Source organism: Emydura macquarii, unplaced genomic scaffold, assembly GCF_026122565.2.
Source record: "Emydura macquarii macquarii isolate MOO-44397 ecotype Brisbane River unplaced genomic scaffold, CSIRO-AGI_Emac_v2 contig_306, whole genome shotgun sequence".
NCBI classification, from domain to species: Eukaryota; Metazoa; Chordata; order Testudines; family Chelidae; genus Emydura; species Emydura macquarii.
Window position 1 is genome coordinate 2,104,945 of NW_027130443.1, and position 27,321 is coordinate 2,132,265.

Below are 27,321 nucleotides of genomic sequence, written 5' to 3' on the forward strand. Positions count from 1 at the left end.
GTCTGTATGTAGTTTGCAGGCATTTCACCCTTGGGACTGTTCCTTTTAATTTCCTTTTAACTAACTTCATTTTTGAGTAGTTATCCTATTTGAATTTAAATGCTACTGTTGTGGGTTTCTTTGGCATTCTCCCCCCTACAAGGCTGTTAAATTTAGTTACATTATGGTTGATATTACCGAGCAGTTCACTTACATTCAGTTCATGGACCAGATCCTGTTTCCACTTAGGAAATCAAGAATTTCCACTCCTTGTGGGTTTCAGTACAAACTGCTCCAAGAAGCTGTCATTTATGGTGTCTAGAAATTTTATCTCTGCATCCCTTCCTGAGGTGACATGTTCCTAGGATAGTTGAAATCCCCCATGATTACTGGCTTCTCCACGAGCATTTCCATTACCACCATCATCCTAGTCAGATGGTGGGTAGTATATTCCTAATTCTACACTCTCATTATTCAAGCATGGAATTTCTGTCCATAGAGATTCTATGGTACAGTTTGATTCAGCTGAGATTTTAACTTTATTTGACTCTAGGCTTTCTTTCATGTGTCATGCCCCTCCCCTGCTGAGCACAACCTACTGTTTCATTGTAAACTTAAAGGTGCTGCCTTCTTCTGAGACTGGTTCTGTGACAGAACCCAACATTTTTGTCCTTAGCTGTTTCTGCTCTAGGGCCAATAAAAAACTAGTGCAAGAAACGTTTCATAGTTTTGTCTGTCTTTCAATGAAATGTCACCATTGGACACAGACCACGCCTGGAAGATTTCTGCCTGAAGAACAAAAGCTTTGGGAAGTGAGGCATGATTGAAAACTGGGACTTAAAGCAGTTGCTGCAGCTTTTCAAAAGAGGTTTGATTCCTGTAGGTTCAAACAACCTGTCATCTCCAGCCCTGCAATTTGAGGAATTGCCTGGCCCTTTAGTGACTGGCAGAGTTCTGCAAAGTCAAAGTGAACACAGCATTCAATTCCTACAAGAGTCTAGAACTATTTAATGGCCTAAAAGGTACCAGTGTTGAGGTAATATACTTCGACTCCTGTAAGGTGTTTGACTTGGTACCGCACAACATTTTGATTAAACTACTAGAATGATATTAACACGGCACACGTTAATTATTAATTAATAATAATTAATTATTATTAATAATAATTACAAATTACAATTATTATTACAAAAATTAACATGGCACACATTAAATGGATTAAAAATTGGCTGCTAGGTCTCAAAATGTAATTGTAAATGGGGAATCATTATGAAGTGGGTGTGTTTCCAGTGTGGTCCCATACGGATCAGTTCTTGGCCCTTTACTATTTAACACTTTTTATCAATGACCCAGAACAAAACATTAAATTATCACTGATAAAATTTGTAAATGGCAAAAATTGGAGGAGTGGTAAATAATGAAGAGGACAGGTCACTGATTTAGAGCAATCTGGATCACCAACTGGGTCAAGCAAACAATATGCATTTTAATACAGCTAAATGTATACATCTAGGAATAAAGAATGTAGTACACGCTTAAGGAAGGGGGAAGGTACTCTGAGATGCAGTGACTGAAAAAGATTTGGAGATTGTGGTGGATAATCAGCTGAACATGAGCTCCCAGTGTGATGCTATGGCCAAGAAGGTTAATGTGATCCTTGGACACATAAGCAGGGGAATCTTGAATAGGAATAGAGAGGTTATTTTATCTCTGTATTCGGCATGGGTGTGACTACTGCTGGAATATTGCGTCTAGTTCTGGTGTTCACAATTCAAGAAGGATGTTGATAAATTGGAGCGGGTTCAGAGAAGAGCCACAAGAATGATTAAAGGATTAGAAAACATGCCTGAAAGTGATAGACTCAAAGAGCACACTCTATTTATCTTAACAAAGAGATTAAGGGGTGACTTGATTAGTCTATATGGTGGTTCTCAAACTTTTTTGTATTGGTGACCCCTTTCACATAGCAAGCCTCTGAATGCAACCCCTTCGACCCCATGGGTGCCGTGGGCCCCGTGGGCTCACCACTCCCACTTCACTCCTAACCTCTGCGCTGTACCCTCTTCACCCCAACCTCTGCAACCCCCTTCTGAGCCCACCTGGGGAAACTGACCTTACCAAGTGGCTGGTATTGCTGCTTGTTTCCCCTGTTGAAAGCTGCTCCTCCCTGCACCACTGGAGGGCTGTGAGGGGGGAGCGAGGAGCAGGTCGCTTTCCCCTCTTAGACTACATAAGGGGAGGGCAGTGAGCAGCAGCTCCTGATGCTTTCCACAGTACTGCCCAAGTAGGAAAAATGACCTGGTGCAGGGAGCCCTGGCATTGCTTCTCCCTCCCCCACAGTCCCCTGGGGGGGCAAGGAGGAACATGGGGGGGGGGGAGATTAGCAGTATCTGTATATCACCGCTTGCCCTCTCCTCCCATGTTCCTGCACCAAGAGGAAGCCTGGGTCAAGGCTCACAGCTCATGACCTATATAACCATGTTGTGACCCCCTGAGGGGTCATGACCCCAGTTTGAGAACCAATGGTCTGTAAGTACCTACATGGGGAACAGACATTTAATAACCAGCTCTTCAGTCTAGCAGAGAAAGATCTAACACGAGCCAATGGCTGGAAGTTGAAGCTAGACAAATTCAGACTGGAAGTAAGGCGTACATTTTTAACAGCGATGGTGGTTGTGGTGGATTCTCTATCACGGACAATTGAAGTCAAGATTAGATGTTTTTTAAAAGATCTGCTTTAGGAATTATTTTAGCTAATGTCTCTGTGTTATACAGGGTCAGACTAGATGATCACAAGGGCCCCTCATGTCTTTGTAACCTACGGAGCTATCACAAATCCATAGTCACTTGGCTATTTATGGCAGCGCTGAGTCCACGCAGCAGAGCTAAGATCTCAGTTCTTTGCCCACAGCCTATGAAAAGCAGTTTACCGCTTTATCATTCTGATTCCATCCCGCAAGTAGGGTGGGCACATGCTCATGTTCCAGTTCAATATAACAGGTGGGTAAGAAGAAAGCAGAGAGCTCAGGAAAGCCAAAATCCCCTCTACAAATGGAGGCTCTGGAGGACTCCTCTGCCAGCTGTCATCGCTTGGACGGGGGATGTGATGTTTGCTTGTTGCCAGCATTGGGCTGTGTTGTGTGGGACATAACCTGCAACATCCCCTCAGATGGGCCTAGACAGATGTCTGCGAAGTACAGTCACAATTCACTGGGCTGGAGCCTAGGGCGCTCGATGCCAGCGAGGTGTGTGTAGCACTGCCGGCAGGAGGTGTGTGCAGGGTGCACGGGTTGTGATGCCCTTAAAAAGTGCTGCCGGACAGTGTTTGTGGCGGGGTTGGCACAACTTCAAGCACACTTCCAGCGCCCGAGCCCTCCTGGCCTGGCCCGGCCCGGCGCTGCCTTGTGCTAGTCCCAGCCCCACTCCCCCGGCTGGGCGCCGGCAGCTCCCCCCGGCACATGCAGGACACGCGAAGAACGGCCCAGAGACTGACCCCGCGGGGAGCAGAGCCCGGTCCCGGGGCGCGCAGCTCTGCAGATTCCGGGCTCGGCTCCCGGGGACCTCGCTGCTTCCCGCCCCGGTCCCGCCCGCTGCCGACTCCGAGCCGCGCCGGCCGCGCAAGGGTTACCAGCCCGCTGGGCCGGGGCCGGGCCAATGGCTGCGCGGGGCGGCGGCTGCTCCCGCCCGCTGGCTGGGGCCGGCAGTGCTGCTCCCGGGCCCGCGCCGAGCGTAGCGAGTGGGTGAGTACCGCGGGCGGGCGGGGGCCGGGCACGTGGCGGCGGCAGCTGGAGGCGGCGGCAGGCCGGTGCGTGCACGTGTGTGTCCGGCCCCCGCAATAAACCCGCTGCAGCCGCGGGGGCAGCCCGGAGCCCGCGGAGCTAGGGGCGCCTCTTGGCTGGAATCTGTCCTTGTGCCCCGGGCCCGGGCCGTGGGGGGGGGGTCCCACAGGGCAGCGCCGGCCCGTGCGCCCAAGACCGGAGACTTGTGGACGCCGCGTCCCCCCCGTGTCTCCACTCGCGTGTTCTCCTGCGAACAGGCTCTAGGTGGGGCCCGGGTTTGGCCGGAGCTTCCCGGGGTGACGGGCCCGGCTGAGTCCTTCCCCCAGGGCTCGGCGGCACCGGGGTGTTAACAAACCCAGCCCAGCCCAGCCTGTTACTGTCCGTGCTGGTCTGACAAAACCCTTCCCTCCCAGCTGCGCAGCGCTCACTGGGGGCCTGGGAGCACCCAGCCCGGAACCGGAGCAACGACATCGGGTGTGGACAGACCCGCAGTCACTGCGGTGCCAGCCTGCCTGTGCCAGCCTTACTGCAGATGGCACTTCAGTGTCCCCTTTGTCCGTGTGGTACAGGCGCAGGTTAAATCAAACAGGAGCAGCTTCGTCAGAGATGGGAGTGTAATTACACAGATTTGCACCCACAGTGTGAACAGCTGACGTGCACTGATGTGGCTATTTCAGCTGCAGGCTGAGTGGTGTTAAGCCCCTCAGGCTCCAGGACCCAGGCAGAATTTCAGGGTGGTGAAGACCTGGATTCCTCGTGTAAACAATAAGCAGATAAAATATCTTTTGTGGTTTTTGAACAAAAACAAACAAAAAAACCCTTTCAGATGTTTATTCATCATAAAGAAGTAAAAAAGGGAAAAGCAATTCCTCCCCCCTCCCTCTCCTAGTCACCTTTACATGTGAAATGGAGCCTTTTGAAACAACAATAATTTATAAAATCCTAGATAATCCTAATCCCTATCTCTTCTGTAAAGCTTTTCATCAGTAGACCTCAAAATGCTTTGCAAAAGAGATCATCCCTTGTACAGCTGGGGAAACTGAGGCACAGAGCGGTACAGTAACAGCCAAGGTCACTCAGCAGGCAGGACTAGAACATTGGTCTCCTACATCCCAGGCCAGCTTTCTGGCCTCTAGCCCTCCCTGCCTATTGGAAAGAAGCAGAATTCATGTGCATTCACTGCACAAACACAACAAAATTCACATATAGACTCAAGGACTTGATTCCCCATTGCCCTGCTCCGCGGGTAGTCACTGCCACCAGCACAAAGCGAGTGCAAGATGGTGGCAAAGCACTGCTGAATCCGAGTGGCAGCCACGTCCTTCCATGTTGCACGGATGTGAGTGTAGGTGGGCACACGAGCCTTTTTACCTCAGCTGACTGGATTGCCAGATAACGCAGGCAGGGAGCACCTTTGTGAAGGCTGGTGTGGACACTCCCCACACATTTGTTTCGGGCTGCAAATAGTTACTTTACCTAGGGCTCTGCCTAAGTGAAAAGGCCCAGTTTAGACACATCCACACTAGACACAGGTGCAGGGCCATGGAGAACCAGGCCCAAAGTGCCATTCTGCTGCGGAGAGCGGTATTGCGTGCTCCGTGTTCACTGTGTCTCTGTAGCCGCGGCTGTTCGACTTACAAATAAAACGAGCTGCGAGCTCAGCCTGGGCTCTGACGGTCTAGCTGGGTTCTTGTTTATTCGCACCCCTGAGCAACATAAATCACGCCAACAAAAGCTGAAGTGGAGCCATAACCTTGCCAAATCCCACCTTCACTGACTGCATCCTGCCGGGGCGCAGTGCGGGTTTCTGTGCCAGCTGCCCTGCCCACAGGCCAAGAGGGAGGCTGCAGGCAGGGCAGGCGATGAGCGAGGATAAAATCAGAGAGCAGCGGTGTAGCAAAGACATAAAGAACTTTCTTTCCAGGTCTTCATTCCTGAAGGCGTGTGAGAAGGAGAGCCCAGCTTAGTTCTCCCAGCCCTGCGGACGCGGCAGGCTGACAGTTAGCTGAGACCACCTGGCGCATTTCTAGGGGCAGCAGAGCTTGCAGGACATCTAAGCACATTGCTGGATTCTCTGTTTGAAATTCACTTTCCCCTTTACATACCTGCCAAGACCTGAGCTCAGAGCTGTATGTACCTCCCCCAGGTTAGGCTGCTGATTACCTTTTGGTGCAAAAGCCCCGGGGGGTGTGGAAAACCCCTGAGGGTTCTTCTCTGGGAGCTTGCAGTTCATGCAGCCTTTCCTCCAGGGTCTTCACTCAGGCGGAACTCGCCTCTGGGCTAGTCTTCCCCTGCGCTGCACTGGGTCTTGTTTCCCCATCCCCATCTCTTAGGAGCCCTGAGGCTGCACAGTGCTTCCTTCCCCACGGCTGTGGAGGGACTTAGCAGTGCTGCTTGCAGCAGCCACTGCCCCAGGCATACCCCATTGGAAATCTGCCCTGTCCCCCCACTCCTCTATCTGTGCAGCCCCACCTCTGTGCAGTTCGCAGGCTCTGAGGTGGAGCGGGGGGTGTCTCTGCATTTCCCAGTCTGCAGGCGCCCACTCTTTCTCTCCCATCGTCAGCCTAGCGCAGAGGTTCTCGGCCTTTTCTTTCTGGGGCCCTTGCACCATGCTATAAAAACTCCAGGGCCCAGTGGGGGAGGGAGCCCTCAGGGCTTCAGACACGGGGGTCTCAGGGCTCTGGACTTCAGCGGGCAGGCAGAGAGAGCTCTAGGCTTCAGTCTCACCCGGGGGTGGGGGCGGGGGAGAGACACGGGGCTTTTGCGCTGCAGAGTGTCAGGGCTCTGGGCTTCTGCCCCGCCGGGGGCTGGGGTTCAGGGCTTTCACCCTGCACGGCACCAGGGCTCCAAGCTTCAGCTGTGGGGCACCAAGGCTTGGGGCTCTGAGCTTTCTGCCCTGGGCTCCAGCCAGTCGAATGCCAGCCCTGCGTCGCGAATCTCCTGAAACTGGCTTATGGACTCATTCATTAAACCTTACCATACTCCGCAGGGTTGGCCAGCACAGTCACCACCTTGCACCCCGGCTGCACCTGGCGTTTGGCTGGCAAAATCACCCCCACTGTACAGGAGGGGAAATGGCGGCACAGAGAGGTGAAGTGACAGGGTAAAGAATACACAGTGAGTCAGCGGCAGAGCTCAACGGTTCTCACCCCCTGTACCATCTTCAAAAAATTAGATAATGCTGCTACTGCATCTCACTGTGAAGAAGCATGAACTTCTTTGGCTTTGGAATCAGTGCTGTGGTCCCTACAGGGTATTATCGAGTCAGTGCTGTGGGCAATGGGTATTATAGATTCCAAGGCCAGAAGGGACCACTGTGAGCATCTAGTCTGACCTCCTGTATAACACAGGCTAGAGAACTCCCCCAGAATAATGCCTAGAAACATTCAATCTCGATGGAGAATCCACCATGACCCTTGGTAAATTACTCTCACTGAAAGAAATGATGCCTTATTTCCAGTCTGAATTTGTCTAGCTTCAACTTCCTGCCATTGGATTGTGTTAGACCAGCAGTTTTCAACCTTTTTTCATTTGCAGACCCCTAAAAAGTTTCAAATGGAGGTGTGTGCCCCTTTAGAAATCTTAGACATATTCTGCAGACCCCAGGTTGAAAACTACTGTCAGACCTTTCTCTACTAGATTGAAGATCCATTATCAAATATTTGTTTCTCATCTAGGCACTTATAGACAGTAACCAAGTCACCCCTTGACCTTCTCTTTGTTAAGCTAAATAGATCGAGCTCTTTGAATCTATCAGTATAAGGTTTTCTAAACCTTTAATCATTCTCATGGCTCTTCTTTGAACCCTCTCCAATTTATCACCATCCTTCTTGAAGTGTGGACACCAGACTTGGACATGGTATTCCAGCAGCGGTCGCCCCAGTGCCAAATACAGAGATAAAATAACCTCTCTGCTCCTATGCGTGATCCCTGTTTATGTGTCCCAGACGGGCATTAGTTCTTGGGCTACAGCGCTGCACTGGGACCAGCAACGAAAGGCGGACGAGATGCACGCATTGCCAGCAGGAAACCTATTTGCTGATAGCAGAGGAAATTCTGAGTTCAGTTCTGGTCTTGGGAATGGCGCGTGCACTCGTGGTCACGGAGCCTCCCGCGCCCGTCCCCGCTGCTCCGAACACTGCCCCCTCTGGCTGCTCCTTGCTGCCTAGGTGGGGTCAGGAGCTGGTGTCTGGTGTCACAGCGGCCTCTGGTGCTCAGGTGGAGAAGTTGCAGACAAAGTCCTGCTCAGCTCCCACGTCCCTGAGATGGAACCTGCTCAGTAGCTCCGTGGGGCTGGTGCAGGCACAGAACATTTGGCATGTAGGAGTTGTGTGGAGATGGAACACGCTCAGAGAAAATAGAGTCTTCAGAGAATAAGATGCCAGCCCTTAACACACTTCTACTGATCATGGGGAAAGTGCAGCTTTTCAGTGGCTTATAATCTGGCCGAAGTGGGTTAAACATTCTCAGGGAAAGTGAAAGGCACCTCTCTGATACCAAGGAATTTCAAGTCCCCGCTCTAACGCATGGAGGAGCTAGAGCATCTCAGTGAAACAGCTGTAAATATTTTTTTTATCATGAGCAAAACATATTTTCCCCTGGCCTTGTTCTGGAAAGTGGCTGAACTTGGCACTTTCCAAAAGCGTTGACCCTGAGCAGACCCCCAGCGTGGGAAATTTCAGCTTGAATATTAAAGTTTGGCAATGTTATGAGCAACTGAAACAGGGTCTCTCAATGGAAAGTGCTGGGCAGCTTTGTACGTGTCATGACTCGCTCTGCCTATAGCACACATCACAACAAATGTGGTTTCCTTCTGGAAACAGCACTGGGATTTTAAATTGGCTTTTATGTTTCTCCCGAGGTGTCTGCTCTGGAGATCCAGCACTAACCACACAATTGTCCTATATTAAAACAATTTTTCCAGATATAATTATAATAAAACTTGCCCCTTTTTATCTTCAAAGTGCTTTACACACCACACACTTTTGCTCAGGCAAAAATCTCATTGGTTGAAAGAAGTCCTAGCTGTATTATTACCCATGGTACAGCCCAGCTCTAGTGAATATGGACGGGGTTCTTTACTGAGTCTACTGGACAAAGGCAGACCCTGTAGTTCTCTTGGGATCCCCAGCCTCTGTGCTGCTTAGTGCTACCACATAGGGTCTCTTCAAGTCCTAGAGGTGTGTCAGCAGTCATGGCGGGCACTGCTCACATCAGTGGTTCCCAGCAGGGTACACAGGGGTGCAGACTGGGCTGTTGTGTTTTCCATGTTGGCTTTATGCATGACTTGCCGTAGCCCCCTGTGACCGAGTGCCCACACCTGCAATAGAAACTGAAGCCCAGGGCCCGTCCTTTTATTGATTTGGATAGCGGGTTCAAGTGTAACCTGGATCACCTATGGCCAACATCACTGAGAGCTGTAGCTTGAAACTCTGTGCATGGCTTGCTGCTGCTTTCCCGGAGGAGGTGACATTCCCCTAATATTCTGATGCAACAGAATGTGCAAATTACAGGGCTCTGGATTATAGCCATTTCCACTGGCCACATGGTGTCTGGAAAAGTGTAATCTGTCCGGACAGAGGTGCCAGCTCTGTTGTTTGGCTTCTTTTTTTAAAAAAAATGTGTGTGTGGGAACTTAGTGTTCGCTACAGTGACACACAGGAATTTCTGGCTACAACCAGGCAAGAGGGTGTGTAGCTCTGACAAAATATCTGTCAGGATTTGCATCAGTCTTAGTATCCCAGCCTGCCTGCAATTCTCCTGCTCAGCCAGAGCGCTAATCTGTAGTCTTGGACCCCAACACCATTCTGCCAGTCCGTCTCAGCCTTCATTCACAATAGCTATGATGCGTCAACCCTTTGCCTTTCAGTAATTCTACTGAAGCCAGTGGAGACGCTCCAGACTGATGACTGAGATCAGAATCTGGCCTTTTGTACTGTTGAGGGGCCTTGGTCAGAGACCTCACATTGCTTAGGAAGGTTTTCTATTCAGTGATTTTATATACCATGTTGAAAAGTTCCAGAGGGGTAGCCGTGTTAGTCTGTAGGCATGAGCTTTCGTGGGCTGCAACCCACGGCATCTGACGAAGTGGGTTGCAGCCCACGAAAACTTACGCCTACAGAAATTTAATTTGTTAGCCTTTAAAGTGCTACAGGACTCTCGATGTTTTTGCTCTATACCATGTGTTACTTCTGCCAGCGTGGCAGCACTATCAGTAGCATTCCGGATGTCCTCCAGAAAGACCCAGTGTCCTCCTTGATTGGTTAGATGCCTTCTGTCCCTCCTCTAGGCCTGACTCTCAGGGTGTTTGACGTATGATCTTGTGGTATGTATAATCAAGCTGTTGCCTTGCCACATTGCTAGGTCATTTCTACTTGGGAATCTAGCATTCTTTCCCACTTGTACTGGGGATAACTGTTTGGTATTCTTGTTGTAGCATTTCTTCTGTTCTAGTTTCTTGGAATTGTAGCTTTTTTAGAACTACTTCAGGGCTCAGGGAGCTTGTTAGCTGTTTGCACTAAGGTTTTGGACTTTGTCTTTCTCCCATAAGTCTCTGATCTGATGGTCCTTATAAAGGATTATGAAGTGTATTTGCATATTTTGATAATCCTAGGTAAGGATAATTTAATTCATCCAAGGGAAATCAAGTTCTTTGCTACTTGTTCTGACTTTTCTGCTAACTCATTAAACTGTGCACAGGAAAGGCTGGACATGATCTATTTGGATATGTTCTCTTGATGGCATCATTCACGCATGGCCAGATTCAAAGGGAATTGCTGGAGAGGGCCTCTCATGAATTGTGGACCATATCTGTTAGTAACTCACCTGGAATCCCATGGCGAGCAAAGGTTGCAATGTGTTGCTACTTGATGTGTTGTGTAACAGTTCAGTTTTGTTTTTAAATTGAGCAGTAATCCAATCATAAGAGAGATTCTTTCCTATTTAATTCATAGGTTTTAAGGACAGAAGTGACTTTTGTGACATCTCACCTGCTCTCCTGCACAACACAGACAATAGAATTTCACCCACTAAGTCTTGCATCGAGCCCAATAACTTGTGGTTGAACTGGAGCATATCTTTTAGAAAGACGCATCAAAACTTGATTTAAAGATTTCAAGTTCCAGAGAATCCATCTCATCCTTAGGTAAGTTGCACCAACGGTTTGTTATTCTCACTGTTAAAATTTTGCACCTTATTTCTGGTTTGAATTTATCTAGCTTCAAGAGATATCCACCAAATCTTGTTCTGTCTTTGCTAGATTATAGAGCCCTCTTCTATCAGAAATCTTCTCCCCATGTAGGTACTTATAGACGGTGATCAAGTCACCTCTATTCTTTTCTTCAATAAACTGAATAGATTGAGCCTTTCTGTAAGGCATGTTTTCCAGTCACTGAATAGTTGTTGTAGCTCTTCTCTAAGTCTTCACCAATTCATTGTCCTTTTTGAATTGCAGACACTAAACCTGGACAGAGAATTCAGTAGTAGTGCCTCAGAGATCTTCACAAACCTTGATCTAATGTCAAGAATCACTTGTGATTTCCTTGACCCTCTTGAATTCTGCTTCCTGTATTTATTGCAAATTTTCAGTGCTGGCAGCATCCATGCTTGGCTGGAATAGAATATCTTGGCGTTTGTACCCAGACGTGCATTGTGCATTATGGTTAGCGTTTCTAGTCTCATGCTGTATGGCTTTATGTAAGAGGCTCCCTGCTGGGCCTCTATTTCACACGTAAGGAGTGCTTTTGCAGTCTCATGATCATTTTCTGAAATCTAAGGCCATGCTTTGTAACAGTGGGTGTAATCTGTCTTCCAAAGTTTTATGGTCTGTTTGTACCTTGGCCGTTTTCCTCCTGTGCACAGAGGTGCCCGCCATGCCCTGTAGCATACACCGAAAGGCAAATGGCAAATCTCTTAAAGAGTAAATAAGTCAAGTCCTTACATATTTGTAGCTAAGGCACTTATATGGCACTTCCTCTCTCTACGTCACTCTACAAACCTTATGTAATTATTCTCTAGCTGTAGAAATATCAGTTGCTGTTACTTTGCTGCCTGGGATAGTCTCTTTCTTTCCCCTTGGCACTACAAACAGCTACCTTAGCAATCCTTTCTCTACTCTCCTCCAGAGCAATTCCCATCGCCTGTAGCGTTATCACCTCTCACCACCCAACAGCCAATCAATGGTGGCTGAACCTTGCCAGCAGGCAGCTCTGACAATGTCTGTATTCATGGATAATGGTCCAGCTTTTAATGCTGGGCCAGGTCAGGCTCGGAGCCAGAATCATTGAGATCTGGCAGCTCACCAGAAAAATAGATGCTGACCCTACCACCCTGCCCAAATTGAAACCAGCATCTCCCGCAAGAAGAGAAGGGCTGCCAGAGTCTGACTGTGGGTCAGTGGTCCCCATGCCAACTGCGGGCACAAAAAGAAACAAACAAGCAGGCTTGGATGCGGTGATTTTATGGGCTTCTTGGTTTTTGCGGCTTTCCAAATAATGTTTTTCATGTGAAAAAAATCTAGTTTCTGGCCTTTTCCATTGCTGATCGTTTGCATCTGATTTCTTGGGCACCTCTGAATAAGTCAGATCCCCCCAGCTGTGTCTGTGCAACCGGTTTGACCTGTCCTTTCTGCACAGTAGGATTGTGAGGACAACCTAGAGTGTGTTGCCCTGCATAGCAGTGGTGCTGCTGTGTGTGGAAGTATTCTGGGTGTTCTCTTCCCTGCCCAGGCACTGTGGGATAGCTGCCTGGATCTTCCCAGTTGACACTGACACACTCAGAGCAGGTCTACACACTACCGCTTAAGAAAAAGACCCCCCTCCTCTCCCCGAGTGACGCAAGTTACAGCAACCTAAGCTGTACCGATGTAGCCCTTCTAGAGTAGACCTGCCCTCAGACTGTGCGGGAGCTGCACAGCCATTGCTTTGTGGTTCACGGGTGGCTGCGTGGTGAAAAAAGCTGCTATGTGGCCATAACACAATTGTGCTTTTTGTTCTTGGTGAGATGAGCATATTATGAGCTTGCTTTCCTTGTAGCATCGATCAGACCCAGAACCTCTGACCCAAATGAAACCCCAAACCGTGGCGGGTTGGATACTATGAAATCTGGAGCTGCCTTGGCAAATCTGGGGATTCTGGTACAGTTTCCGTAGTAGGGGGTTTCCCTGCCCCGCTGGCTTCTGATCTCTGGTACCCCAAACTCCTAGACTCCAGATTCTAGCCCTAGTCCCTCTGGCCCCACTGGAGTAGAGCAGGTCATGCTGAGCCCAGGCTCGCCCACCAGATCCTTAGAGCAGCTGAGTGGCGATGGCTGTGTGCTGTCAAGATGAGCAGCTCAAACTGTCTCCTAGCTCAATACAGAAACTGAGCCAGAGGGGAGGTGTGTTCCCAGCACTAGTGCTTACCAGGCCGCCCCCGCTGCGAGCTCTGATCCACTTTCAGTAATTGTTCCTGACCTAGAAGAAGTGAGAAGCACCCCTAAGGACTCTCACAACTCATGCCCTGTAGCTCTGCGGGCACCAGTGAGCAGCCACGCTAGGGAGCCAGGAGTGCGTGAGATGCAGAATCTGCCTAACCTGCTGGAAAATTCCACTGCTCTTCTCCGAGTGAGATTACGTTGGGCTGGACGCGCTTGGGAAGGGGACCTTGAGAACACCCCAGCCTGCTGCACCAGCCTTGTAAATTGTGTCACATTTGCCAACATCTGTGCTGCCCACAGACCCTCCTTCCCAACAGTGCAGCATGTCTCCTGTCTCCCTTTGGCACAGACTGATGCGGGGGAAGCAACTCTCTGCTAATGGTGCTAACTTCCCATCAAGCATCCCCGCTGCTGCAGTGACTCAGGCCAGTCTCCATAGCTCATTCATTCCTTGCCCTCGCTATTGAACTGGACAGAGACCCACTGGCTCATTTCCGATTGGTCCCCAAAGCGCTCTCGTAGATAGCCTGGTTTGGATTGTTCCATGTCTTCTTTCTAGACCAGTGAGCGCTCTCACCCGTCCCAAGAACAGACCAGCCAAGTGACAGCGTAGATTATGTTAATGTGGACGCAGTCATCAAGGCAAGGAGTGCAGGAGCTGCCCTGCTCTAGGATGGGGAAAGCTGCCAAGTTATGTTTAAATTGGACACTTGCAAAGTGCATGAAGAGTTAAAGCTTCCCCAGCCTATCACATCCTCACCCAGCCCCTGTTTGGTTCTGGGGGTGAGTCACGGGGCATGCAGGGTACACACACTGCAATGGGTAAATACAAGGACAATGCTAAATGTCTCGAATTTCAGGTTTCCAACACGGAGACTCCTCCAGCACTTGGGTTCAGGGCAGGGCTGGGCCCAAGACTGTGCATATTCCAGCTATCCCATCTCCAGCCCACTGACGCCTGCCAAGGCAGACAAGCTAATGGAAGAGGATGCAGATGTATGGCATGGAGTGGGACTGATTCCTGGGGGTGCACGAGGAAAGAGGAGATCAATGCCATCCCTGTAGTTTGGTGTGTGGGCCACGGAAATCCCAGCTGCACTGCGACCAAGCGGCTGATGGGATTGTGAGTGTGAAAAATGAAGCAACGGTGGATGAACCCCCTGTTGCCAGTTGAATTGCACCACTGCGAGGGCCACCCACCTTTCGGGTCTCTGGCCTTGAGCCTGTCTGGGGTGGGATCGCAGGGTTCTGCCCCGGTGCTAGCCGTGATTTCCTCGGCAGGTTGAGCACCCGTGTTTCAGTTCCTCTGGGAGCAATGACAGTGGTAGGCAGTGACCAAACAGCCCCCTTAAAGCAGAATATTGTTTTATGTAGAACCAGCGTATTTCAGAGAAAACAGATCTTAATACAAGGAGCTGTCCGTCCCTGATGGTTTACCATGCCCTGGGAGCTGGGGAGGCTCTAGCTCCTGTCATACTGTCCCGCAAACTGTCTCGTCTCCATCCCAGCCTCAGTATAACTGTCTTTGGAAGTTTCCGTGCTTCCAATGTCTCACATTTGTCACAATGACATAGCAGCTCCATATCCACCAAAACCCTGCAGCAGTGGAAGACCGAGCTCAGGAGAGCTGAGATTGTGCCTAGGTCCCTAGATCTGCGGAAGGCCATCAAGCAGGAGCATAGCCAGATGTTGATATTTGAGCATGGGATAGGGAGATCGGCTGATGCTCAGCTTTCTCCAGAATGCCAGATAAAAGTGGATATAGCAAGTTCAGTGCTAGCCACAATACTAGACCCCAGACATTCCCCCATTTGCCTCTTGGCAGTCAATCATATTGGCCTATGGAGGCGTGTAGCCACTGCAAAGGATACAGAATATTTGGCACCACCGATGTGTGTGGGGAGCGGGGAGAACATGATGCCAGGTGGCAGAGATCCAGAGCAAAAGGAGTCAAGTTACATTTGGACAAATGCATCATCAGAGCAGCTGAGGCAGAGTATTTTAGTCCCATTTTCTCAGCAGATGGTATGCAGCCAAGCCTGCAAACAGAGCAGCTCTCACTGAGGTGAGGCCACCACAGTGTCACACTGAGCGAGAGATCAGGGAGGTGACTTCCCTTCCCAGCTTTAGCCCCAGTCTTGCCGAGATGTTAATGAGAGTTTGAGCCTTTCTTTAGGAGATCAATCAGTGGGACACCCTGCAAGATTCTGTCTTCACCTCCCTGAAGGAGCTGCTTCCCACTGCCTACACTCAGCCCCACTGAGGTATAAGTGCAGGGTGAGAACGGGGGGAGGGGGAGTGTCACTGCAGGAAGGGAAGCCAGTGTGCATCCCAGTGAAGAAGCCGGTCACCTTCTCTGGATGCGCCCTGAATAAGCCCAAGAATCACGTCATCCATATCAATGTAAGTCACCCAGAATGCTGACAGGTCACTGTTTTCATGCCTTAAGAAGTTCATCTTTTGAACACAAACCTGAAAGATCCAAACACAGGATGGATGGTTGAAGACATCATTCAGTTGGTCCTGTGTTATGGTGCTATGCAGCTTCTCCATTTGGATTACTGTGACATTGAGGCTTTGCATATCAACCAGGTGGCGTCCTCCATTCACGTACAAAAACCCTTCCAGGCTAACCTCAGCTGGGCCTCATACACTGATTTAGGTAATCTAACAGCTCAGTCCCTCCAATACAGCACTGATGGAAACTTCAGCAATAATACTGGACTCAAAGACAAGATCACTGAGACCTAGAATCTTTTCCCAATGATCGACATCATATTGCAAATTGTGTGAAATGCTCTTTTTTGGATTGGATTATGGATTGGAATTTTTTGTCATTTTTCCACAGTATTTCTGCAGCCTTGTTGAACAGTGCCTGGTCAAAGGCACACGTTGTTGCTTTCAAATTGAGTTTTTCCAGTATTTTCAGAGTCTAATTAAGGATTTTGTAGACTGTGGACATCTCTGTTGTTGTGCATTTATGGTTGGCAAATACCCAACATGTCCCTGAGTCACAGTGACCTTGTTCTGTGTTTGGATGTTGAAGCCTGTCCAGGAGCTGACTGTCTGGTTATTTACATCTGTTTGCCTGACCAGAAACCATACGTGATTCTTAACTTGAGCATTGTGAATGGCCTCTTCATAGTCTGTCTCCGCTGGTTCCATCCCAGGAGCACCAGCTTGGTTAGTGGCAGTATATGGAGGAAGAAGTGATGGAGGGAGAGTGATGCTGCATTTTTTTATTTTCTCTGCATGTAGAAGCTTCTTGGGTTGTCCAACAGTCAGTACCTGAGACTGCACTGCAATGCTATTTATTCTATGTGATGTCTCTACACCACCGAGTGTCTCCTCAAGTCTGTCGATGTTATCATATACCAGAGTTCTGGGGATGCAGGGCAGAATGTTGCATGGCATTATCATATCTGACTCATCTTCATTAGCTAGCTTCTGTAGACAGAGGGCAACATCCATTTCCTTCAGGTGATTATATCAGCCTCATGCAATCAGAAGGAGGCTTGGAAAGTAGATTGGGCTATACAATACTTAAAATAATAAGCAGCTTTTGCTGGAATCCATGCAGAAGGTATCTAAGTTCGACCTTCCATGGACATCTTGGTCAACTCTGAACCAAATCCAAACCAACCATGGTAGATGCGGACATTTAATGCACAAATGGAAAATCAAGGACTCCCCAGTGTGCAAGTATGGCTCCCTATGACAGACCATCAAACATATCACCACCGATTGCCCAATTTATAAATATGAAGGTGGCATCACTGCAATAAATTCTGCCACCCTTGATGTAGCCATCTGGCTTGATCAACTTCAGGTGAAATTGTAGTTGCTGTTCTACACCAGCCATCTGACAGAAGAAGAAGAAGCTGATTAGAGGATATCTCATGACCTAATTGGCTGAGTATTTTAATCAACTCCATGTTGACTATGAGGGATTTTACTGCCCATGATAACAGGATATGCTTGGCAGGTTTCTACTAATGGCATATATATATCATCTTGGGAAAAGGACTGTATGATTCTTTGAATTCTTGAGGATGGTGTAGTCTTTTGTGTCTCCTGTTAACAACACCTTGAAGAAGTTTGTGAGAGATTTTGGCAGTGGGGTGTAATCATTATCAAGCCTCTCTGGCTGTGGAGGCCATGCTTGATCAATGTTGGATTTCTTTGAATCCGACCATATGGCCAAGGTACATCACTTCAAGACCTGATCAGGGTCTGCTGACAAAAGTGAATTCAGCTCAGAGGCCATTCTTAGATTCTCCTTGAATAACATTGTCTTAGTCAGGTTGTCTGGTATCACCACAAATTTGGCATTATCATCTGATGTAATCTCCAGGCTGCTACTGAATTCTGCTTCCAATTTTCTCCAAATGTGTTTCTTTGTGGCTTGACTTTTTCAATATCGAGAGAGCTCATATTGGCCACCAATTTAGTGTGATGTTCACCATTGGTACAACGCGAAGCTTTGAAAACAAATCAGTGCAGATATAACTGAACAGCCTAGCATATGCCATTGTCATCACCTTGATGACACTTGTTCTTTTCGGTTGATCTTGTGTAGGCTCTATAACAAGATCTGACTCTGCTGCAGCTAGCTCCGTTGGTCTAGCAGCCCTAATTTTTCTGTCCATCTTCCCTTCTGCTCTTTTCCATACATTCCTGTCTGATCTGAGATCTACTGTTTGACACAGTGGCTCTCAGGACTTGGTCCATTTCACATACTTGGATGCTTTGTCACAAAATATACAGCCTTTTTCATACACTCTGGTGGATGATGGTCCCATTCTCTTTATCGATTTGCATTATTCAATTTCTTCATTACAGCGAGAAGGTTCTGCTTGTTTTTCAAGCTGTTGCTGTGTTTTCTTGCGTGTGAGGATCTTTCTACAACTTAAATGATAAAATATGTTAGGCACTTCATTGGTGTCTTTATATTGCATAATGGCAGCACATTTTTTCATCTCTGTGGCTCTTAAAAGAGATTCCAGGATTCCAGGTCTCTTGGTTTGGTCAGTTCTGTGTAAGGAGCCTCTACATCACATATCACCCATGTGTTTTTAGATTTTTACTCTGTTCGTGGATGCTTTTCGGGAACCTCTGAATTGCTTTCTATTGTTCATTCAGGAATCACAACTGCACCCCAGTGAAATCTGAAGCAGACAGAGGAAACAATACAGAAATCTTAAGCCACATTACCTTATTGCATACAACAACTACCTAAAAGTTGATTTTAATTTGAAAAATAATTATGTTAATGCCTGTAGTATCAAAATATTTTTTCACGTGAAGCATGACCACCACCCCGTTATTGGTGGTTGCCATCGCAACCGTTATGCAAATGAAATTGTTTAATTTTATTATACATTTTATTATTTTAATGAAGAAGTAATTACCTAAAATTGGGTGAAGACTTTTAGTCAAAATGTGGTCCCTGCTCATTTTTTGCCCACTGCCTACTGTTATATATATGGTTTCCATGGAAACAGGCCTAACTCCACCTTTAAGTTATCATGCGGAAAGGTCCACTACAGATTTTGGAATGTGTATGCACGAACCTTTCAAAAAAAGATGGGAATTTGCCCTTCCAGATGCTACCAAAAAATGATCTGGCTTATGGTCTATCTCTGTCTCTCTCTTTTCCACCCCCCTCCAGAAATTCTATCTTGGACCTCTGAGAAACCTTCCTGACACCAGTTTTGCCAAAACTGATACATTCCCAGAAGAGTTTCAGACAAATTAGCACTTTTCAACAACAATAACATTTTACTGAAAAATTCCCCACCAGCTGTGTGTTGAGTGCCTTCCACATGAGGCCAAGGCCTTGAATTTGCTACGGTGTCCTAAGGGGAGCCTACCTAGAGAGCAGAGATCATACCCTCGTGTTGCTGAGGAGACACGCTGCCACATTCTGCACCATGTGGCATTTCCTGAAGACTGGTGGTTGCATTCCAAACACACCACATTGCTGTAGTGCAGGGGAGAGGGGGTGACAAAAGCAGTCCTGTTATTCACTGTGGGAAGACACAGCACAGCTGCCCTACAGTGAACTGCAGAATCCAGGCCTGCTATTATCACTAGCAACTCGGATTCAGTTTAAAGAGAGCAGGAGCCTGTTCTGTAACTTTGAGGTGTCTTCAGATAGACTCAGTAATATCTGAGTTTGACGATCACAGGGCCAGCTAGTGTGTGGCAAGACGCTGTAAATTAAAATTTATCAGACATCGGTCATTCTTGGCAGGTGGGAGACAGACACCAGCCAGTATTTCTAGTGTGAAGGGGAGAAATAGAGCCGGCTGTAAAGGGCTAAACTGAGATTTAATTTTAACTTGAGCAGTGGGTGGTGGAAAAAGACAATTATCCTATATTGGTTACATGTTAATTACTATGTTTAGACGTATGGAGTCAAGTACATGCTGTCAGGTACTGTCTAGTGTGCATGCCACCTCTGCCTCCTGCTGGATAGAGTCAGAACTGCTCCACTGTGATTCATGGGCCCTATAAGGCATAACAGCTACAGAAGATCATCTGGGTCCCCTCTTGAGGGTTTTTGCTCTCCCCTTCCTGACTTCTGAATGATTTATTCCCAGGCCAGCAACTGGAACGAGTCTGCTCGGTGGGTAGGTCACCGACTGCAGCAGGGGGAACAGAGAAAGGAAACAAACTGCTATGCAAAAGATGACGTCCCACCCCTGGACTGAGAGTCTGGTCCGCTTTCTCCTAAGCTGCTGTGGTTTGTTTCTCACGTCTTCCCCTGCTGCCCTCAGGGTGAGTGTGCAGGATCCTTGGCGAGCCAAGGAGCAGGCCAGCTGGCTCCGGGCACACTCCTGCCTCCCTCCCTCAGCAAGAATGATTTCTCCGTCCCAGCCATGTATCTTGGCACATGCTCAGGAAGCGTGATACAGGCTGAAAGTTGGGCTCTCCTGGTTCACACCAGGAGTATCTTTTTTCTTGGCACCTGGTCCATTTCAGATGTCCTGTGCAAGCAGCCTGAGCCACCACAGGTTAGCTGTCCAGCCTGGCCATCCAGCACCGGAGAGTGGCTTGGCCAGGTTGCAGGCTGTTCAATCGCATGGCACTTTTTTTGTTTGATGCCAAATCTTGTTGCTTTTGGTCAGTGAGGGGGACTGGCAGCATGGAGAGCAAAACGTCTCCGTTCTAGCCACTCACCACAGATACAGCAATTCCTTTGGTAACAAGAACAGGTCTTGAGAGAGAAAAGGAACCTGGAAGGGATACAAGAGTGCAGCCAGGCCTCTCAGGTCTCAGTCCCACCTCTGCTGTTGAACATTCATCTGGGCCCTGGGTAGCTCTTCCAGGTACTGAGAAACCAGCAGAGGCCAGGTGGAAATACGGGTTCTGCTGTGTCCATTCTTCCTTCAGCAACGAGCCCAGGAATCTCCTCGAGTATAAGGCCAGAAAGGACCATTACATCATCTGGTCTGACCTCCTGTATAACACAGGCCAGTAGGCTCCATCCAGAGACTCCAGCTTGTGTCTAGTGACTTTAGTTAAACTAAAGCATCTCAGTCCGGAGACAGGTGCCAGCATCGTCCCAGGGCCCTGCAGTGGCTGACATGCCCAGATGATCCTAGCAGGTGTCCATGTCCCAAGCTGCAGAGGAAAGTGAAGAATCCCAACGTCCCTGCCAGTCTGACCTGGGGGAAAATTCCTTCCTGATCCCATGAGTGGCAATCAGTGTGACCCTGAGCATGTGAGCAAGACACAAGCCAGGCATCTAGAAAGAGGACTCTCTGTACCACCCAAGGGGCTGGGGCCACCCAATCCAGTCTCATCTCCAGCTGTGCCAGTCCCTGATGCTTCAGAGGAAGGTGGGAAATAAAAAAGCCTAGAATACCTGTGGCCAGTTGTGCATTGGGGAATTCCTGAAGCAGGAAATATGGTTATAGTCATTGTCATAATGCAGACCTGCAAGTGTTATGAGCAGATTGTGAGCAGCTGGAATGCTTCCAGGAACGGTGGCTCTAGGCCATTCTCCCTACGGCAGTCGGGGTGGACAATGGGATGAGTCCTGAGCTCCCAGAGAGCATGGGAAGGGCTCCAGGACACAGGCCTGGCTTCTTCACCCAGAGGAAAGTTAGAAAATTCAGAGATTAGGAAGAAACCCCGGAAACCCAAGAAGAGAGAGAGATGAGGGCATGCATGGGCGGGCGGGATAAGCCTCCCCAAACAGCTGTCGCCGGAAGCTCCCGCTCGGCCTGTGGCCCCACCTGCACTGCTCCTCTTCCTGCCCCCACACCGCCTCCTGCCTCCGAGGCCCCGCCCTCACTACACCTCTGTCTGTCTCTGCTCCGCCTCCTCCCTCTGAGGCCCCGCCCTTGCTCTGCCTCTTCCTGCCTCTGTTCCGCCTCTTTCCATGAGGCTCCTCCCACCCTCTGCTTGCTCCTCTTAGCCCACCCACCCGCGCCTCTCGGCCGCCTCCCCCGAGGCTGCTGTGTGTGCTGCTGATGCTGGAGCAACTCAGCTAGGGCCAGCGACAGAGGGGGGACAAGGAGGAGAGGTGCGGGCAGCGGGGGCTGAGCAGGAGCCTGGGAGGGGCCTTGGGGGGAGGAGGCCGAGTGGGGGTGGGGCCTCAGTGTGGAGCCAGCCTCCCCAAATGCAAGAGCCATGCGCTGCCTACGAGGGCACGGGTGGGTGGCAGTTCTGGGGAAGTCCAACAGGCTCAGGAATGTCCAGGGTTTTGTGCAGGTTAACGGATGGTTTGGGTGTTACGCTGGGCCAGTAACATGCCCCGTGGTTCTGTAGCGAGACGGCTTTAAGAGTTATTCAGCGACGAAGAGCCTGGGCCTGCACCCAATGGTGCGGTGTCCAGCGGAATTGCTCCCACGCAGAGCAGGAGCAGATTGGACGTGGTGCTGCCTTCCACTCTCTTGTGCTTGATTCGTGGGATGCTGGCAGCGCCAGGGGCGGGGGGAGCTGCAGAGCCAGCAGCAGGTTTATTTTCATCCTGTGAGACCAGATGCCTCTGTTGGGAGAGAATCTGTAGTGTGATTGGGGTGGCTTGTCTCCAGCAGGGAGCTGCGTGTGTGGCATGAGGTGGAGAGGAAGAGGGGTGATAAAATGAGCCCTCAGCACATCCTCAAGAGCACATAGAGGGCACAGGAGCTTCAATCTGCCTCAGCTGGGACCCAGGCCCGCCCCCGCAGAGCAGGAGAACAGACACCCTGTTTTGCTGCATTTCAACAAGCTGCTGGTGCGTCTGCTGCGAGGGAAACCCCTGCCCAGAGGGACGCTGCGGGGTGGGAAGAACACCTGCTCCGTCAGAGAGCTCTGTCCTGTGGCTGTGTCGGGTACCTGCCCAGCGGAGGTAACGGACACATGGCAACAGGGAGAGTCTCTCTTGCCATTGGTGCTGTCGCTAACGTGCAGGGGTGGCTGACTGGCACTGTGCGGGTTCTGCCAGGTCTGTTGGCCTGGGCTGCGGGCAGCGTGATTCTTGGTGGGTGGAGTGATTCTTTGGGCCTTTGCTCCTGCCTCTGAGAGGGCAGGGTTGGGCAATTGCTCCGTCTGCCTGTAGGCCTCACTGGAGGCATCTCTGAGGTGCTCAGCTGGCCTCCCCTGCTGCTCAGCGTTTCCATGGAGCCGCTGGGGGCTGTGAGGTCTTTGCAGCTGCGGTGTGGCAGGGGCTCAGCGTGTGGGAGGCAGATCTGGTGCTTGCTGACAGGCGAATGGTGGGAAGCTAGGCCTGCCACTCCCTGGAGCCAGGGGCGCACACACTGAGCCAGTGTTTCACCTCCTCCCTGCTGGACTATCAAATCTTGCCCAGGAGCTCACCTCCCCCGAGGATGGCGTTTTATAACTAACTAACTAGGCTGAACCCCGAACCTTCAGCGCGAGGCCCTGAACTCAAACCACCTCGGGGGCGATGTGATCACATGCACCTCTGCTGCGTGCTGCAGACAGTCAATATTGCAAGCGGCTGGTGGTGCCCTACAGTCCTGAAACAATACGGCTGTCCCTGCTCCCCATCACAGGAGCTGCGATTGGCTGGCAAGTGCTTTCTCTTGTCCCCTAAACTGTATGCTTGAGAGAGTGCTTTAATCTCTGTGTTTCGAGTGCCTGGCTGCCAAGGGAAAGGGAGTTCCAGGAATCTGTGCTTAATAAAGCAGTGATGAAAGCCCATGGGAGCTGTGCCCATTTCCCTGAAGGCAGAGCTGGCCCACAGCTAAAATGTATTGATGGTATATTTCCTTTGCACAAAAACGAATGGCCGCTGGGTGGGGACGTCGCTGATACACGCTCAGTAGATCCCACATGTTTGGGCAAGGGCAGAAAATTCCCATTTACAGTTCCTTGGGCTAAGTAGTGCAGGTACATCTCGCTTTTGGAAGTCCCGTTTGCATAGATCAGGTTGCAGAGAGAAGGAAATCTGGGATGCTGATCTGGTAACTTCAGCTGTTGGAGCCCAGTGGATTTCTGAGTGCAAGGAAGCCTACTAGAGAGCAGCAGAATGAAGGAGAAGATGGGGTGGGATGGAAGCTGGAGCCTCCTGGGAATGCCTGCACTGTTCTTGTCATGTTCTTGTCCCACTCCCTTCACTGTCACTAACTCTTTTCTGTAGCTTATGTGAGGAGGCAGAGGAGCTCACACAAGCATTGTTAGTGTTAATTCCAGTGTGGAATCGACGCAGCATCTCGGTGACAGGTGCCTGGAGTCCCCAGCTCTCCCACAATCATTTCAGATCCTGGCAGTCTCCTCCTCCCTGCTACCCCCACCCCCACCGCCACATATCTTGGGAATAATACAGTCATCTGTTCTCCTTTCGCAGGAGGCTGCTGAGAGCTCTGTGCTAATGCTGGACTTTCCAAAGAAGGACATTTTGCCTTCTTCCTTCGTACTGGAGGAGCAAAGCAGACAAGAACAAACTGACCCAGAGTAACCCTCAAGAGCACAGACACGTTTTCAGATCAAAGAGTCCTGCTGTCCGTCTGGCCCCTGGACTTCAGACACCTGCTCCAGGTGAGTCATTTTGGCCAGAGAAAGCTGTGCTTTCCCCACGTTCCTGGAGGGAAGTTGTTGGGGCCTGACAGCCAAAGCAGGGCTGTGTGGATGCACTGATGGATGGGGAGGATTTTCCCAGGCATGTGTATTTGCTCTCTGAGTGCTTTGAACGGGGCTAACCCCAAAGGGCATGCCCAGGGAAAGCACTCTGCACTGGGTCGGTGGAGGGTTGTGTTACTGGACTGTATATTCGGGGGCTAGAGACTGGGGTGAAGCAGGTTCCATTAGGGGACGTTAGCCTTTGGTGGAGATGATTTGCGTTGCAGATGCCTGCCTTCTGGGAACTGGCTCAAACCCTGAACCAGCTGGTCAGATCGGAAGGACGTTCACTCGCTACAGCGTAGTCTGGATGGGAACCGCTGACCCCATTTCCCAGCTCCCTGATCCATCCAGTGCCCTACTGGAACCATCTAGCAGCAATGCCACTGCCTCGCTGTGTGGCCCTGGGCAGCTCCATTGCCCTGTGTGCCCCAGCTTCCCTGCCTGTGCCATGGGGTAACCATTTCTACCCGGGCCGGGCCGGGCCGGGCCAGGGTTGGGCCGGGCCGGGGTCGGGCTGGACGTGTTGGCTTAGAGGCAAACAGAGGAGGTGTCTGTGTTTGGCGTTGAGAAGAAAGAGGAACTAGGGGAAAGGAGGCGTTTCCTAGCCCTTCGCAGATAGGCCAGCCCTGCCAGGCAGGTTCATACCCAGCCCAGAGCCAGCTGAACTCTCTGTACTGCAGAAAGGGGCCGCTCCATTCACCACACCGCAGAGCCAGCTGCACACACTGCCCTTCCCAATGACAGTGAGCCTCCACCAGGCCCCGCCCAGCTCTCTGGGCCAGGGTGGCAGGCAGAGTCTCAGGCACGGCCCTACAGAGCCCCTCAGCCTGTTTCCTGGGACTCCCAGAAAGGGCCGAGTTAGGGCCAAAGTGTAGGAATCATTTGCTGCTCACACCAGTTCCCAGGCAACTGCCCAGGGCTCCGAGGGTAACTGCCTAGCTAGGGCAGCCCTGTCTGCCTGGCTTCTCCTTGGGGGGCCAGAACACCTTTCCCTTCGGCCTCTGCCTCTGCTCTCCCTGCTGCCCACGGCGCTGGAGAACTCCCACCTCCCTGGAGGAATTGACTCCCCTCCCCAGGGCACAGTAGGTCTAGGGAGCAGCCAGTACACGTTCTCTGTATCCCTCACATTCAGATTTCACCTCTCAGAACTCACAGGGCCTTTAAAGGGGGAAAAGCCCCACTGGGATTGTGGAGCTCTCCCAAGACACCCAGAAGCATAACACCGCTCTGCCTCAGCCAGAGAGAGCTCGCAGTGTGTGTCAGCTCCCTGCCACGCTAGTCTGTCTGCGCCACCAGCCAACGCCCGAGACTGCCACTCTAAACTTTCCCTGGCAGATAATGTTCAGTGAACCCCAGCTCCCGCGTTCCCCAGGGATGTCTCTTGTCACAGAAACTACCAAGTCCACTGCCGCCAAAGAGACGATGTGCACCCCCGCCTGTTAGCTTAGCTGAGGAGACACACTGCACTTTGATATGCAGCTCTGAGATGGTCTATCGTCAAACTAAGAATAAGTTTATTAATAAAGAGCATAGATTTAAGTGACACTAAGCAAGAGTAAGAGACAAAAATGGTTACGGATAAAACAAAAGTACACTCACACTTTGTAGAGTCTAAAATTGAACAGCTCACAATCCTGGTTGCAGGCAGTTTCTCCCCTAGAGTCAGTTCTCAGCATCTTCAACCCACATGGCTGAAGAATCCACCTTTCACAGATTCCTCGAGTTCTGATCTCTCGCCCTTAGGTGATGGAGAGCTAAGGGCTTCTCTCCCCTTTTTATAGTCCAGTAATGGATTTGAAATGGATTCTTTTGAAGTATATCCCCAGATAAGGATTTTTAATCCTGTTGTTTGTGCTCCAGGATGCTGATACCATGCGGTCATCATCGTCCTCTGGACAATCTGCTTTTTCAGTTGGCTTATTCACTTTGTTTCCCTTAGATGGAAATGTACTTGCATTCTCCTCAGCACCACCTTGCTCAATTTACAGTGGAGACACAGGCAAACAGAGAAAAGAATATTCCTTTGTCTAGAATGGACTTGTTCATCAACTCTACTTGGATTGTGCGTGATCTAAACATATTTTAGTAACTTATTTTCCACATACATACATAATTCTTTATACACAGCCTGAACATATAGCGTGCAATGATATTCATGACCAGTGTATTCCCAGGTTTTATATGATACTTTGCAAGGTACTATTTGGATAATGTGTTATGTGTAATGAGTTGGTCAGACCTGGCAACAGTTGTAGTTACAGGCAGTGAACCCTTTGCCAGGGGCAGTGAGAGATTTATAGGGACCTCCTGTTGTGTTGGGTGCTATGGGATTTTGCTCAACCAACCTCTTTTTGTAAGGTGAAGTAGTTTGGGTCACTGGGGATTTGCTGCCCCATCACCACTAGAACAGCTGTGCGGTAACCAGGTTGAGGTCCCCTCTCTTCTGTCCCAGGACAACAAATGGAGTTGTGTTGTGTGCACACAGTAACTGGTTTTCTCTGCCTGCCCATTCCTGTGGTATCTAAGTGCTGCACGGAATTGAAGAGCAGGAGAGAAAGGGCACATGGATCACAACACAGCCACGTGCGATTGTGTTTCTGTACCTGCACCTACTACCCTGCTAATGGTGTGTATATCAGTGCATGCTGGGAAAATCTGGGCCGTTATCCTATAGTGCCTCTGCAGAGTGACTGTAGAACATGCATCCCAGCTGGGATATGGGATACTATGGGATAGCTGCCCAGGGTAAGCATGAAAGATCATGGAAATAGTTGTCTGAATGTCGCTGAGACTCTCACAGAGTTTGGCTTGAAAACTGGGGGCTGGGGAAGGGGCATCATCTTTTAGCCAAACTGGTTCATCTGCCAGTTTAAACGCTGCTTGCGTCTCACCTTTTCCATCAAACCCCCTCTCCTGGTGTGCTGGTCACAGTGACCATCTTCCCCAGATGGAGAAGAGGAATCCTCACCGCATGGCATAGCTGGAGCTGGACACAGAGTGTGGGTTTGGGCAGCAGTGCACCAAACACACTGATTGCACGAGATTGCACTAATGTGGCTCTCCTGCCAGC

General features: G+C 49.9%; 1 protein-coding gene and 1 long non-coding RNA gene across 2 annotated transcripts in view; one reads left to right on the top strand and one right to left on the bottom strand.

Annotated features, from left to right (window-relative positions):
- Positions 1–3,699: 3,699 nt before the first annotated feature.
- LOC137158899 (excitatory amino acid transporter 1-like) overlaps positions 3,700–27,321 on the top strand; it is a 63,201-nt gene continuing 39,579 nt past the window's right edge. Inside the window, exons 1-3 of the mRNA XM_067556883.1 lie at positions 3,700–3,719; positions 10,712–10,902; positions 23,977–24,167. The gene's annotated coding sequence lies outside the window, so the exon portion shown is untranslated. The remainder of the gene's footprint in view (positions 3,720–10,711; positions 10,903–23,976; positions 24,168–27,321) is intronic.
- LOC137158908 (uncharacterized) lies at positions 14,521–25,981 on the bottom strand. The gene is made up of 2 exons (XR_010921492.1): positions 25,851–25,981; positions 14,521–18,340 (listed from the first exon to the last, which is right to left on the bottom strand). It is a non-coding gene; the product is annotated as an uncharacterized lncRNA (long non-coding RNA).